At 37.7% G+C, this 15,933-nt stretch overlaps 1 protein-coding gene across 2 annotated transcripts in view; it reads right to left on the reverse strand.

The window, feature by feature from the left end:
• pde4d (phosphodiesterase 4D, cAMP-specific) overlaps positions 1-15,933 on the reverse strand; it is a 386,351-nt gene that overhangs the window by 349,902 nt on the left and 20,516 nt on the right. Inside the window, exon 1 of one of the 2 annotated variants that reach the window (XM_041787610.1) lies at positions 4,164-4,206. The exons of the other annotated variant lie outside the window; for it this stretch is intronic. The gene's annotated coding sequence lies outside the window, so the exon portion shown is untranslated. Of the gene's footprint in view, positions 1-4,163; positions 4,207-15,933 lie in introns of those variants that run through there. 2 annotated transcript variants of the gene reach the window in all.

A 15,933-nucleotide genomic window follows, 5' to 3' on the forward strand; every position in this document is an offset into this window, starting at 1 on the left:
AGAGTTTAGTGTGCTAAGCCATGATAAACTGCACTGAACCAACGGCATTTGGATCGATGAAAAGATTACATTTAAAACTCATGATTATATTGATGCAAGCTAAATTGTACTCTGGCAAAATGTCTTTGTGTTGTACACATGTATTGTTTTGTAATGTAATGTTCTGTTTTGTGTTTGTGCTTTGTGTCTGCTTGTCTTTGAAATATAAATAAACTGTTGGAAAAAAACAACTCATGATTCTAATTTGGTAAGTAAACTTCGTCAAAAGATTGGCTTTTCTTTAGAAATAAATCATACTTTCCTCTGCATTGTAGAAAAACCCTGGTCAAAGCAACTTTTTCATCAGTGTTGGATTATGGTGATATCTTTTATAGGCATGCTTCGGCTGCAACTTTAAAACCCCTGGATGCAGTTTTCCTCTCTGCACTTAGGTTCATTACTGGTGATGCCTGTAACACTCAACACTGCATCCTTTACAGTGAGGTTGGGTGTTCATTGCTCTCAGAGAGACGTGACCTGCATACACACGTTTATTTACAAGGCTCTTATTGGGATGCTTCCTTCTTACATCTCCTCCATGTTAGCCTGGTCCGCTGGAGCTCATAAAACCCGTTCTAGCAACTGGCTTATGCTCCAGGCTCCAAAAGTTCATTCTGAGATCGGCAGATCTGCCTTTAGCTTCATTGCACCGTCTGCTTGGAACTCACTACAGAGCACTTTAAAAGGCAAAGAACTTGTTTCTTTGGGTTATGTCAGATTATTAATAAGGATTTTTTTTGTCCTCTGATTGAGCCTGTTTAAATTGACTTCGGTGTTCCATGTCTGATGAATAATATTTCTTTTTTCATCTTGTACCTGTACTTTATATCTTTAGAATATGTTTGATATACTTGTTATACTCTTTAATGTTTATCATGCATTTTCCTTTATCTGCTTGACATCATTGTAAATGAGGGCTAGCCCTCAATGATTTTCAAGTCTAAATAAAGATTATATAGACTGTTTTGTAAAACATATAATACATGAGCGTTGTGTGACACTACTCGTCGTGAGACTGCCTGCTGTAGTTTTTTTCCGTGGTTTTTCAATGTTTTTTTTTGTTGTTGTTGTTTTTTGTTTTGTTTTTTGCCCAGATATTTCACTACTGACAGGACAAAAATGTTGCGTAAGAATAAGGACTGTTTTTACTATCGAACTTTGAACACCTGGAATAGTCATACATCTCTCAAAACATGGCCTTCTTGGTAGTAGTGATGAGCTGGTTCAAAGAGCCGGCTCTTACATGAGCAATAAAATCCAGATCCCATTTGAGAGCCATTTATTAAATTACTACTATTATCAGTTTTTATCTATGTTGTGTGATTGATTAGTGGGGATGAATTTTTCTCCACTGTACTCAACCATAGGTACACTATGTATTAGGGACTCATACTTGATGATGTATTAGGTATGTCATATATCCCAGACAGTGGGCAGTATATTTTGTTTTCTTGTAATTAAAATGTTTTATTGTTTTTTCACATCATTAACAGCAAGACAGAAGCCAAAAGGGATTGACAACAAAAATAATACGGACCACACTAAAGGTGGTACGTACAAAAACAAAACAAAACCAGAAAAACAAACAAAAAACAAACAAACAAACAAAAAAACACACAAAAAAGCCTTAAGACAGCTCTTTGATATAAGTGTCCATATTCACCCCTACCCCCCATTTCATTTATAACATAATCCGTGTACATATATACATACATCCCAACAAATATTGATACATATCACACCAGACATCCCAAGAATACTGCTTAAATGAAACAGTTTTGTTAAGAGGAATGGTCCAAAATTCCTCCTGACTGTTGTGCAGGTCTGATGTGCAACTACAGGAAACATTTGGTTGAGGTTATTGCTGCCCAAGGAGGGTCAACCAGTTATTAAATCCAGAGGTTCACATACTTTTTACACCCTGCACTGTGAATGTTTACATGGTTGTTCAATAAAAACATGAAAACATATCATTTTTTGTGCAGGATTAGTTTAAGCAGACTGTGTTTGTCTATTGTTGTGACTTAGATGAAGATCAGAACACATTTTATGACCAATTTATGCAGAAATCCAAGAAATCCCAAAGAGTTTACATACTTTTTCTTGCAACTGTATTTTATCAGTTCATAAAATTGTGGCATAGTTGGAGTAAAATACCAACACAAATATCAATCATGTCATTGCAAAACTTGGCAGGCCAAACTGATACCCAAATGAAGAGCCTTTTGGAGGCTGAAAGAGCTGGCTCTCCCTGCTGAGCCAAGCCAAGTGATCCAGATCACTGTAAAGAGCTGGAATTCCCATCACTATTTGGTAGCATTTCTCTGTGGAATCACTTCTTGCCTTCCAAGCAGCGTTCTCTGCTGCTGTGTGATGTCCTATACCTGCTTAAAAGGTATTTTCACATGAAACTCTCCTTGAAACTATACAGAAGTAACCCTCAAGCTAACACACTTCTGTTATTCCCTTTGATTTGAAGTGGAATGGGAAGATTGCCCATTGATGTCTGCACTCTCTGTGCCACAAATCTACTTATAGTCCGACTAAAAGTCAGACTAAAATAAGGCTTGAGAGAAGCCATATTTCTGCAACAATTTACTTGTCAGCACCACCGTGTTTGTACAGGGAGCTAACACGTTTTGTATGTGTGTTTGATCTGTGTGGCAGGGATGTGTGCATGCAATGGGACCACAGGGGGTTGATTTCAGCCTGGACTCAAGGCTCACTGTCAGGAGTTTTGTGATTAGCCCTACAGATCCCCGACCAGAGAACTCTAGAAACAGTATGTATGCACAGAAAACCTTCCTACTGCAAATGCTATTCCCTTTCCTGTCGCTTTGATACATCCTCTGCTGGCTTTTTCAATTAACTTCCTGCCATCTTTAGGAGAGCGATGACAGTTTATCCTGTGTGATCACATTAAGAGAGTGAGCAAAAAAAAAAAAGGAGCTGAGCTATGACTTCTCCACACCCGGCTACAGAAGGTCATGGCTGTCTTATGCTCTCTAAATTTCAGCGGCCGTGTGAAACGGCTCTTTTCTTCTTGTTGAGCTCCCACAGCTGCTTATTGAATAATCGCTCAAAAACTATCTCAGCCTTTTATTGTAGCCGTTCAATCAGCTGAGAGGAGCAGTCGCTGCGGCTGTTTTTGGAATAGCAAGCCACTTTTTATTCTCTTTATAGGCAGATCTGCACAGACCGTTAAACTGGGTATGCTTTGTGTTCAATTACTCAGACTATTTTTTGCAGGAATGCAACCGGAACATCATTATTGACATTAACAGGTGAGCTTTGATTGTGAATAGTGAATTAAAGCAATCAATAAACAAACACTAAAAGCTCAGATCAGTTAAATTAAAATAAATTACCCTGCATTTTATGTTCCATCACAGTATTTCCAGACTAAATAGGCAGTGACACTTGTTTGATGCTCACTAAAATCTCCCCATGTACCAGCAAATCAGTCTCATTTCCCAGCTATTGACTGGAGTGAATTTTTCCTCTTCACAGAGTTTCTTCATTTATCAGAGAATGGAAAGGCAAATTATTATCCTATTGATTTAGTAATTGTATTTGGGTCACTGATTGCGGCTTTAAGATCACTGCTGAAACACGTTCCAAGTAAGATTAGCTCTTGCAGGAGAGATAAATGAACAGAAGAAGCAGCAGCATCAGAAATATAGCAGTGGCTCCTCCAAGTGGTGCTGCTCTTACTAGACATTTGAAAGATGAGTCCAAGCTGTATTTGATGTCCTAGACGAAGAGACACTACTGAGCAATAGATTATCATTAGTCCCTGGCTTTGTTTACCTGATTGTGTCCTTTACACCAAGGACTTCCAATATTTACCTCTATCCATACAGCACATAAATCAGCCACAATAACACTACTAGAGAGCTGCCACCACCTGTGATACAACTAAAAGACATGCTAAAACACACCTGCACCCACACACAACCTTGAAAATCAAGTTGAGGATGATAGATGTGCGCTGTTGCACAATAAAGGGCTCTCTATTCCATGAGGGATTATGACAGCCCATATAGAACTAGGCTATATGTAGTGCCCCTACAAGCTCAGTCTCAAGTATGGAGAAGCTGAAAGTGGCTGTTATTAAGCCATACCTGGCAAAGCAGCCCAATTTCTTTGGATGACAGTGGTGAGCCCTTTGTCACAGCTACAAACGCCTTCATCGCAGGAGAGCTAGGTATGGAGACACATAAAGATCACTTGAAATGCAAATTAGCTCTCACACTTCAAGCAGAGTAAATGTCTTATATTCCAGGTATCGTCCTGCAGACTCAAGAATGAGTCACACATTTGATTGTTTGCTGTTTGTGCTGTGAAAATTGGGGTCATTATACGGTAGTATCTTGAAAACAGTCTGATATCCAACCTTGTGGAAGCAATAAAACTCTGCCTGATTAAATCAATTCTATTTGAGGCTCTTCAGACAATTTATTGGATCACTCACCAATTCAAAAATTTAAATATTACTAGGAAATAACTCTTTTTTAAACATAAGTTCTTCTTAGTTTTTTTTTTATTTTGTAGAACTGTAACATGTTTTAAGATGCAACAAAAAATGAGAAAAGCTACAAGTCAAAGCCTAAGCCACGAAAAGACATAACAGTAAAGAGTGATGATGGGGTGAGTTTGATGGGCCTATTGTGCATTCAGATTAACTGGAACCCTCTGATGGGCACGGCAGGAGATGTGGCAAAGCTGCACCTGGCAGGATTTTACATTATAATGTGTGTGCATCATTAGCCTGATGGGAGCTGCAACTGAGAAAAGCTTTCTTTTTTCCACTTAGTGAGACTCCATTTATGCAGGTTAATGTCTGGAGTGTACACCTGAAATGTCTGTGGAGTTTTGAATAAAGACTTTAGCAAAGACATTAGGAGCTGAGGGAAGAAATGTCACTTCCACGAGTTACATGTGTAGGAATTAAGTTACCATTATGCATTCTTGGATGCGAACAAGACACTACAAATGCTATCAAATGTGAACTTTCCTCTTTGGCCATCTACTTAAAAATGGATAGTGTGTTCTCTGATATCCTAAGGGTGATCCTATGTTTCATATCATGATCATATTATTTTTAATCTTCATCCTTAAACGGCCCCTGACAATTTCAATCCACCTATAATATTTGAGAAAAAAGGTTTCCTGTCCTTGACATTGGGAGTCCTACTCATCCTGCGTTATCAGTTGTACTAATTACCCTGTAGCTCTAGAAGAAGCTGTACAAAGCCTGATTTTAACAGATTGGGACATTTGTATGCAGAGAGGGTTTAACATAACATCTATCAAGTTGATTTATGGGACGTGTCTGGTAACAGACAAGATTTTTCACACTCTGAGGTCTTGATTTTTAACCATATTTCTCAACCTGCCTTTGGCACATACTAAACCCAACTTTAATAGAAGTGCAGTACTGGAGGGCCTCATATCAGAGAAAATGTTCATGACTTGATGAATGCTTAGAGAATAATGTCCCATTTCCCTGAGTTTTATGTGGGTAAATTATTTGGTCCATCAAAAGTATGAGTAAGCCATTTTACAGACTCTTCCTCTTCACTAAAAGTCAGAATAATTGGTGTAGCTCTTTCAGATCAGTGTGTTTTTGATTATGCTGTGTTTAAATCTGGGCTCACTCCACCTGCTCAATAATATAGCTCTCTGCAACAGCATGCAATCTTTTCCTGCAGAATTGCCCACATAAACTGAATCCCACTCTACAGCACTGATTGGCAAACTTTTTGCCCAAGGCACACCTAAGAGCAAGTCAAAATCTCAAGGCACACCATCCTCATGTCCATGCATAATAGCTTCTGTAACACATGATAGAGTATCTGTTGTTGTTGCACAGTATAGTTGTACAAACTCCCATCGCACACCTACACTTGCCTCAAGGCACACCAGTGTGCCTCACCACACCATTTTACAACCACTGCTCTACAACATTAAACAGCCAAGCAAAGTTACAAAAAATCTAATTGTGATTTTTTTTTTTTTTTGTCAATATTGCCTTTGCAATTTGACATGCAATTACCAGGTAAGTTCCTCCTCTTATGTAGTTTTCAGCAAATATAAGCAATTAATCATTGCATCTTTTAATCAGCACAATATTAGACGGACTAAACATAAACTGATTGTTCCTTTAGGCCAGGCCTATATTTGAGGATGACATAACATGATGCATGAATCATTATGAATTAAATATCTTTATTGATCTTCCTTAATCCCAGTATCAAACTGACCGTTTTGTTTAATTTGCAGCCTTGTAAGCAATCATCAAAACAACTAGGGTTAGGCAATTTTGAAAGAATATCTAACTGCAATTATTTTGACTCATATTTCAAATGAAATATGAATAGTTTAAATGATGATCAGGCATGATCCTTTTTTCTTAATTTTTAATAAAAACATTTTCCAAATAATTTCAAGGAAAGTAGGATTTTTGTAAACTATTCTAGGAAAAACTGATGCTCCAATGTTTGTGTGATGTGTGGAGCATAACATCACTGCTGCAAAAAATGTTTAAAACTGTTTTTTTTTGACACACATTTCAGGTCAAAGAAGTTCTGCAATTTCTGCAACTTTGAAAATTGCATTTGGACATATTGCAGTTTCATCTAAATTTACATAAATTGTCCATCCTTGTTTAGAATATTTATTTTATTCAGCTGTTGGTTAATAAGGAGCATTAGGTCCCTTTAGCATTTCATTAAAATGCATGTGTGGGTTCTCTCTGTGTACTCTGGCTTCATCCCACCATCAAAGACATGCTTGTTAGGTTAATTGGTGACTCTAAATTGGCTGTAGGTGAGAGTGCCTGGTTGTTTGTCTCAATATGTCTGCCCTGTGATTGACTGGCGACCAGTCCAGGGTGTACTCTGCCCCTTGCCCAATGGCAGCTGGGATAGGTTCCAGCCCCGCCTGCGACCCCCAACCAGATAAGCAGTTTAGAAAATGCATGGATGGATAGAACTTTAGTGTCTTTTAAAAATAAACAGAAAGCTATATGATCCCTGAAAGTCTTCCTTTACAACCTGATGTATGGTCTTACTTTCAGTTCCCTTTCATAAATACATGTTGTTTGCTGTCTGGGCAGTATTTAAACTCTAATATCACACAGCATGGGCTGAAACAAGCATGTCCTGTTAATTGTTAGGTCTGTCACTCTACAATAAGATGAAAATGTCATGTCATGTTACACAGAGTTGGGTTTGCTTGGACTGAAAGCCGTCTCCACTCTGATAAACTCATACCAAAGCAGACTGGTGTGGTAGCGGTTAGCTTGGATGTCGCTGTAGGAGTGCCTGGACCACTTCTCTTTTTAAAACCAGAGCAGAGAGCATCACCGAAAGCTTGTCCTGGCAGAGAAGAGGTTTTGCACGTCTCCTGTAGTGACGTGTCCCCTCCCTGCACAAAACACCACAGAATAAAGGAAGGATATTTCCTTTTGTAAACAAAACGTGTTTTCATTGTGGGCACGTGTTTCTGGTGAGTTTGATTTATTTGGGAAATATTTTAACAATGAAGGGTTATATATTTTATTGTTATATTTATTTTAATGGAAATCACAGAAGTCTACTCACACTGTGTTTTATGTTTTTAGCTAAAAATAATTCCAGCATTCAGCATATTACAAGTCATAGAACTGGTGCTTGAATGTCTAAAACATACAGTTTTATATCAAGTATTAGCTAATATATTTGCTATTCTAAGAATACACAGATTTAGCCCAACAGTTTTTGTTAAAAAGAAAAACAAACAAACAAAAACAAACAAAAAAAAAAACATGCAGTTAAATCAATCATGAGTCAAGAACTGCTTATTTTTTCTAATTTCAGAGATAAAGTGGTACTGAATGAAGAGTCATTTGGGAGCCAAAAGAGCCGGCTCTTCTTGCTGAACTGATCTATGTGATCCAGATCTCTGGAAAGAGCAGGAACCAGGATCCTTCCCTTCTCAACCCACAGACAGTAGAGACAGCACAATTACACACCCCAACAAAAAATCACTCTGCCAGAACACACAATTCAGTCAGGTAATTCAACAGGCATCCCAGATAGATGTGGTCAGCCATATACTAGGTTTTAACCTAGTGTTGTTTGTCTGTGAGTCAATAGTCACAATAACATATGAATTCAATAAATGAATTTTAAATATCATAATTCCACTTAGAAGTTAACTTGACTCAATTAGTCACAACAAAAAACTGAACTCAAAAATGAATTTACAGCATCCTAACTCCACTTTAAAGTGGTGTAAACAGTTTAACTTGAATAAGATCAAAAACATATGAATCATACAGATTCAAAACAACAATCCTTATTAAAATGTAGCAGCTTAATCAGAGACATGAACCAAAACATTAACACTGCAATAAAACCCAAATATCAAATACAAGGCACGCTCGTTATTTCAGTGCATTTACTAAAGTGTAACTAGAGCTGCTACATCACTTTTTCCCCCCTCACTTTTATTTCTCAAAGACTCAGCAGTGACATGGGGCTAACATCTGAGCTCCAAATGTCTGTAATGAAGCTAACGGCAGTGAAGTTGCTTTTCTCTAGTATGCTATCACGTACTTTGTTATACAGCTCCGGTAAAGCAGTGTCAGTAATGTAATGGCAGGGCATAACGTAAAAAGCTCAAGAAGATGACAAAAACCCAAATTCTCCACCATGGAGATGGGTTAGTTGCTCAACGCGATGAATTCGGCCACTTTTTCTGCTATCTTTGTTGCCTTATTGCTCTCTCGGGGGTACTTGTCTGTTCTCTAAAAGTCAGGAGTGTGTTGCTTCGGTGAAGCTCCCTGTTGCTCTTGTAAAGTCTCCGTATTCCACTGCATGTTTTCATCAGAGACGACGGATAGAATTTTTAGTGTTAAATGCAGCTCTACTGCTACCACCGCGTGAAATGGTTGTGTTACAGATGCTGCAAGTGGCCACTGGAATGTTTTTGCTCTCAAGTTTGAAGTTTTTCCATACCGCTGTCATTATTAACACATGAAAGCTAATGTGTATTGCTATCACTACTGGTGCGTTTACTGCCTGTTGTAAATTGTGCTCCATTCATGGCAACTGATCAACGTAAATGATCGGCTGGGCTGATTGGATCAAAATACCGATTGCCAATCAATTAAAAATGCTAAGTATCAGCCTCGATCCGATACATGTGATCGGGATCGGGACATCCCTGATGGAAGATATACAGTCTATCACTGATTCTAAGTAGGTCTCCACTAGTAGTTGTGTGAAGGAACATGTAATTATTCATCCCCAAATCTGATGTTTTTGCCAATCATGTCTGGATTTTTGTCAACTCTGGGGCGACTGTGGCTCAGTAGTTAGAGTCAGTCTCCTCTCAATCTGAAGGTTGTGGGTTTGATCCTCAGCTCCCACAGCAAAATGTCAATGTGTCCTTGTGCAAGACATTTAACTCCAATTTGCTCCCAATTTGAAAACGGGTATGGATGCATATGAATGGAATTAGCTGACAGTGATGGTCAATTCTCCATAGCAACCTTCGCCATCAGTGAATGAATGAGTGAGTGAACAGAGTGAAAGGGTATGAATTGGTGTGTGACCTGCTTTGACCAAACGCTGTCTATGAGTGGCTTACCAGATGGATGTGTGAGACAAATCCATCCGGCGTGCCAGGTTATACTTCTTCATCTATTCGTAGTTGAACTGCCTGTTCTCTGCATCTGCTTTTGTTTTTTTTTTTGTTTCGAGTAGAGCAGTGCATGTTTTAGGCAGGAAAGAGAAGATTCGTAAAAATAGGGATAACTTGCAACACCATGATGTGGGACTCATGGGACAAATAAATCAAATATAATAAAGGCATGTTGTTTAAAAAATGTGTGGGTCATTTTTTAAGTATTAGAAGTCTACTTGAAGGACCACTAAAATGACCACAGGGGCCTGATCTGGCTCTAGGGTATCCAAATTGAATAGCCTGGGTTTAGGGGGTTACAAGGAGGACAATGTCAATGATTAGGTTGATTTAATTAAAAAAAAAACAAGGTTACAAGAGGTTTGTTGATGTGTTTTATTTTGTTTTGCTTTAATAACCCATTTCTTGGTGGTTATCTGGTTGTAATGTCAGTCGACTTAGCTTTTCTTTTGCTGACTACAGTGCTAATAACCTATAAATGCATCCACATTAAGTTTCAGAAGATGAAAGGATAATATATTACAAACCTAGTCTTTACTGCCCCCTTGAGGCATAAAAATCTCAAATGAGACTGATGCATAACTCATACCAGCCTAATATGTTGCTACCCTGACACATTATTAGACAAAACCCCTCAAGTTCAGCTGTAATTCAATTAGTCATGGCCATAAAAAGCAGTCTATAGTTGAAATGAGTATCTTATTTTACTTTTATGTATTTTATTGGTGCATTTTAAGAGATAAAGTGGAGGAAATATACCTCTGCCCTTGCCTTTTAAAGCCGAATTCTTAGTTATTTCTTTCTCCTTAATAATGACTGATAATTAAGGAAGCATCTGTGTCAGCAGCATTTTATAGCCCACAGTGGACCACTTAAACCACAGAAAGGACTATGTAAAGCCTGCACAACTAACTGAACAGTGTCAGCAGCATTCAGAAGCCTAACTAACAGTGGTATTTTTTGCACAAACAGCAGCATGCAGCAACAAAACTTAATCTTAGGGATAACCTGCTGTTAGGCTCAAAGAAAATCCATAAAATCACTGTGTGCTTCTGCTTTGACTCACCAGCAGAGGTCTTCAGAGAGCTGTAGCTGCCTGCATGTCTCACATCAAGCTCTGCACTCAGGATAACCTCTCTGTCCTCCACAGTGAAAAACTAACACAAACATGGAACACAAAACGATATACCTTTTAAAATCCACGGCACCTATGCTCATGTGCACAAGACTGAATACTGTTAACAAAAAGGCTCTTCATCCACCTTTTATTTTTCCATACATAAAAAAATGCATTGTCACTATTTTTGGGGGTGTTTTCCACCCATCTCATTCTCTGGTCTAAACTGAGAATGATTTTTCCATCCCTCCTACTCGTGAGGCATTGTCTGCTTTCCCATTTCTCATACACGTGGCTTGCTACAGCCTTAATGACATCACTGACCTAAGGCAGAAGTGGGCCCTGCAGAGCTACGATGACTCACTTCTATTTGTACAGCCCAGCAGAAAGCAGCAGGCACACAGCGGTGATCTGAATCTCCGTCTGCATCTCTGCCATCAGATGTGATTCAATATGGACACTGATGACTGGCAAAACAGTAGCAAAGCTTAATGTCAAAGATGGCAAACACAGACCTATAGTGGTTTCTTCCTTTCCAATGACCTTAGCTACTCACAGAATGACTGGCAGCATAATTAATGCTATAAACCTAAGCTTGGGAAATAAATCAAAGTCAACACAGATGCACAGAAGGATGTATTCCTAGTGAGGGAGAGCATTATTTATCCTTGTCAAATATGATAAAGAGCAGGCCTATTTCACCTTCACTGTAGATAACAAACTACAGAGTGTAATAATTGGCCTTCTGTCTTATCACAGAGCTAAAATTTGATTTCCCCTCCTTCACTGTAAAGCTTACAGTTCATCAGAGGCTTGCTACACACACGGAAAATAACCTTACACCAAGTCCAAAAACATTATTACATTTCCAGCCCAGGGATGACACGGTTTTTCCCTTGGCAAAATCACTCCAGCTCCTGTGAATGTGGATGCTCTTGTGATTGTGTGACCTTTTCCCTCCAACAATATTTCAACAGACAGAATGTACCTTTTCGAAATGTACACCAAATGCTTTTTAGCACTCTATGTGTGTACTATAAATACTTTTCTAAACTATACTGTCTAGTTTCAAAAGTTTTGCACTGCCTGTTTAGTTCTACTTCTACATCATCTCTATTTTAGCATCTCCATTTAGCATTACGATTAACTATTGGTATTTATGTGGTATTATGCTGCTAGTGGCAATCTCAACTCAGCAAATTAGCAATAATTTACTGAAATGTCTTACCCTTTGGGATGCGCAATATTATCGGCTAGCATCTTGGCAGTTGTTCTGATCTCTTTAGACACATCTCTTACTAGCTTTCTTTCCAAAGTCTTTTAAAATCTCTCTTCCTACCTCTGCCAGGGTTGCTCTGTTCTGTGTGGCTCTCTTTAAAGTTCTTGATGATACTTCTAACTTCAGTTCTTGACACTTTTAGATGCTGTGATAACTTTGTAGATCCTGATGGGCCATGATGCTTTCTCAAGTGACAGCTCCCTTACTGAAGTTTCAAGACTGTGTGTAAATTTGAAGATAACTCCCAATTTTAACTTGATTTTACAAGTTTTGAGCATTACAAACAGTGGTTTGTGCTATGGCCCAACAAAAAGGTCCGTTCTAAAGAGGGCTAATAATTTAATAGTCTTGACCCTGTTAGTTTTTTTTTTTTTTTTTTGTGAGATTATTTTCTTCTGTGTGCAAAGTAAAATAATGTAAGATTTCATCTTTTTCATCTTATCGTTGTATTTCACTTATGCTAGCGTTGGTGTCAATGTTGTTCTTGGGGCAACCACTAATATGCACAATAGCAATTAAGCTAACTTACAAACGTTAGCATATCGAGCGTCTAATAACTTCAGATATTGGATACAACTTTTTTTACGACTACCAAAACTCTTGCCAGAGTACTTTCTGTAGTTAAGATGATTTGTCGTTTCTACATTTATTCGCTACTCGGTGAATTTTTGGAATAAAATCGCTTAATATCGCATATTGTTGACCGTCCTATAAATAACAGTTGTCAACGTCATAACGCTCGGTTGTTTCAACATGGTGGGTGTTCTGTTTGTCTTACCTGGAGTTTGACGCAGAGCTGTGGGCGGTGAAGGCAAGGCAAAGTGAGGGAATAAATACTACAACAGCAAGTTGTTTCATTTCCAGTTGCCTCATGTTGAGTACATCCTCTATATTTGAGCCAACTTTACTGTGAGCACTCAACGCTATCGAAGCTCTGAAGGCAGCCACAGGTGAGGCTAAATTAACGTCATGCTAGCAAACTGTCAGCAAATTTCTCCAGTCCTCCTAAATGTACAGTATAATATTGTATCAGATGTGAAGACTTAAACACACATTTTACCTTCTGTTTGGTTAACCTCACAGCTACTTTAATGAGTGTGGCTCATTTTGGCATTACACATAGCTCATGTTTACCTGATGATACATCATGTTTTTCCTAATCACCATTAGATTTTTTTTTTTTTTTTTTTGCTTTTTTTTTTTTTTTTTTTTTTTTTTTGCATTTTTTTGACTTCTAGAGGTTTATTGATAACAAACCATTCAGATATGCTTTGGAGATTCACTTGCTGTGGCAGAAATAGAAATAGAATTAGATATAAAGTTAATAAACAAATGATAGAAATAGAAACGTACAATGAGCAAAGAAGAATTAAGAATATGACCATATAAAGAAAAAATGTAAATGTATTCTTCATGCACCTAAGTAAGGAAATATATTTATTCTTTCCAACAGTTACCAACCTGGGGCATGGGACCCTTTGGGGAGGCGTCCCAAATATATCAGAGGGGTGAGAGGTTTTTTTCAGGCTGTCATAGGTGTATTTGCACATGTTAAAATTATACTAAATTCAGGATTAACCACCTGTTAAATTTTTACAGGTGTTATGGGCTATGTTCATTCTACTGTTAAAAATCCAATTGTTTTGTCAAATGTGAGTGTGAACAGCACAGTTGACACTGAATCTGATCTTTTTATATCAGGCCACTTTTATATATGATACTAAATCAGATACATATCCGATCTTTTGGAAGGCAATCGCAGTGTAAACAGCCAAGCAAAAAAAAAAAAAAAAAAAAAAAAAATAGATTCAAGCAAAAGATCCAAATTGGTCATTAAGGTCTGTAGTGTGAATGTAGCCTTGAGGACCTCTGAGGTGAAGTCTTACAGTATTTTCTTAAGGTTCTATTAATGAAACAATTAAAATGTGTGTTTTTTTTTTCCTTCAATCTAAACTTCCTTTTATGTGGGTATTTGGGGTGTCTTAGCTTTTCTGACCTTACAGCATTTTTATATTACAAGAGATCCACTGAATGTGAATATAAGGTCCAATCAGATGTATTTATGTCAAAATTTTCTCTTGTTTGACCATGAAAACAGATCAGAGTTTATCCAATTTAGGATCTTTTCTGCCCAGTAAAACATCTCTTGTTTTATTTAGTAGTTGGGGAACTAGATGCAAACATTAAATTGATCAGACACAACATATTAACAATGTCTCCTGATATCTGGGCATGCCACATTATTCACCAATGGCTTCTGTTTTAACAGGGCTGATGTCAACAGATAACAATGAGTCTGTACGCATGTTTGAACAAAAAAATTACTTCTATATCTGACTAGAGATCATGTCAAAATTAATTGAAAACCTTCCTTTAGAGTGCTGTATTCTGTCACATTTGCCGATTTTGAACAATTAGATAGTTGTTCAGTCCAGAATATTGTGCCAAAATATCTTAAGTCTTTTTCTGGCTCCTTCCTCTGAGGAAGTCTTGTGAATGTTACACCAGGTTCACATGAGCAAAGGGAATTAATTAGTTTTGAGCTGCGAAACCGTGTAAAACTCAGTTGCTCTGGTATATTTAATCATGTTTTTAATATCGGGTTAAAAAAACAAACCAGCCTCTGAAGCTTTGTTTGGCTTTGGATATTATCACAAGAGCCAGGAAGCTGATTAAGTATTGTAATTTAATTTTATGAAAATATTTCCACCACAAAAAAATACATCTCCTGTGGGCCACTGCAATAGCCAGATTTGCTATTTGAAGCAGCATCAAACCACAGAGAAATGTTGGCATTTGTTTGTTCAAACATGAGCAGAGAACCAAAACCCTTTTTTTCCAGCAATAATGTTTATTGTAATTGTTCATCCAGGGGAAACAACGTTCATCCAAGCTGTAAGAAATCTGTAGTCAAATCAATAAAAGCACAAATTTATCACGGTTTAATGATTTATCTCATTTATTGATAAGGCTGCAGAGTACTAGATTTTTACTGATGCCTGATATCTCAATATTTTTAATACTTTTTTTGGCTGAGATCAATATGTGCAGCCAATATATCAGTTTTTACAGAGTCTCTATGAAATCGAAACACACTTCACATGACCTTTATGTGCAGCAAAGCATGCAGTTCATACATGCATTCAATAAAATAGTGTACCCATTAAATTATATTCAGTACAGTTCTTTTGCAAACAAACATAACTTGATTATTTGTTTGACTGACTATGAGACGGAGCCAAGTGGAGGCCATCTTTATGAACATGTTATCAGATGTGATATTTATCTGGGTCTGCCTCAGGCCTCAGTGCCAACATCCATAGATGGTCACATGGCATCAGACCCTTAGACTATAAGTGACAGCTCTTCCACCCACTGTGGTGAGAAACAGAGAGTAGGAGTGAGGGAGCAAAATAGAGGTTGACGCTTTACAACAGGGAGTTTTTCTCTAGTTTGAAACAGTAAACCAATGAGGCCTGGAAAAGGGCAAACAGACATAAATTATCTCCCGTCTTCACTCCTCACAAGGGTCTCATGTTGCAAAATCATTCGTTTCAAAGGAACATAAATCAGTGCTGTGCTGTCTCACATCCATGTATGGCTAAACAACAGATAACATGAATGATTAGCACTTTCATAAAGGACTTTACACAACATTTTTATGACAAGTGAAATACACCTCAACTATAGTTTGATGTGGCAACTATATTCTTATACCACAAATACAAAAAAACAACAAAGAAACATGATATTTGGAAACAAAAAAGACAAATGTCTCCTTGAAGATTGTGCTAGAAATAGAACA

This window comes from Cheilinus undulatus, linkage group 5, assembly GCF_018320785.1.
Source record: "Cheilinus undulatus linkage group 5, ASM1832078v1, whole genome shotgun sequence".
Lineage (NCBI taxonomy): Eukaryota > Metazoa > Chordata > Actinopteri > Labriformes > Labridae > Cheilinus > Cheilinus undulatus.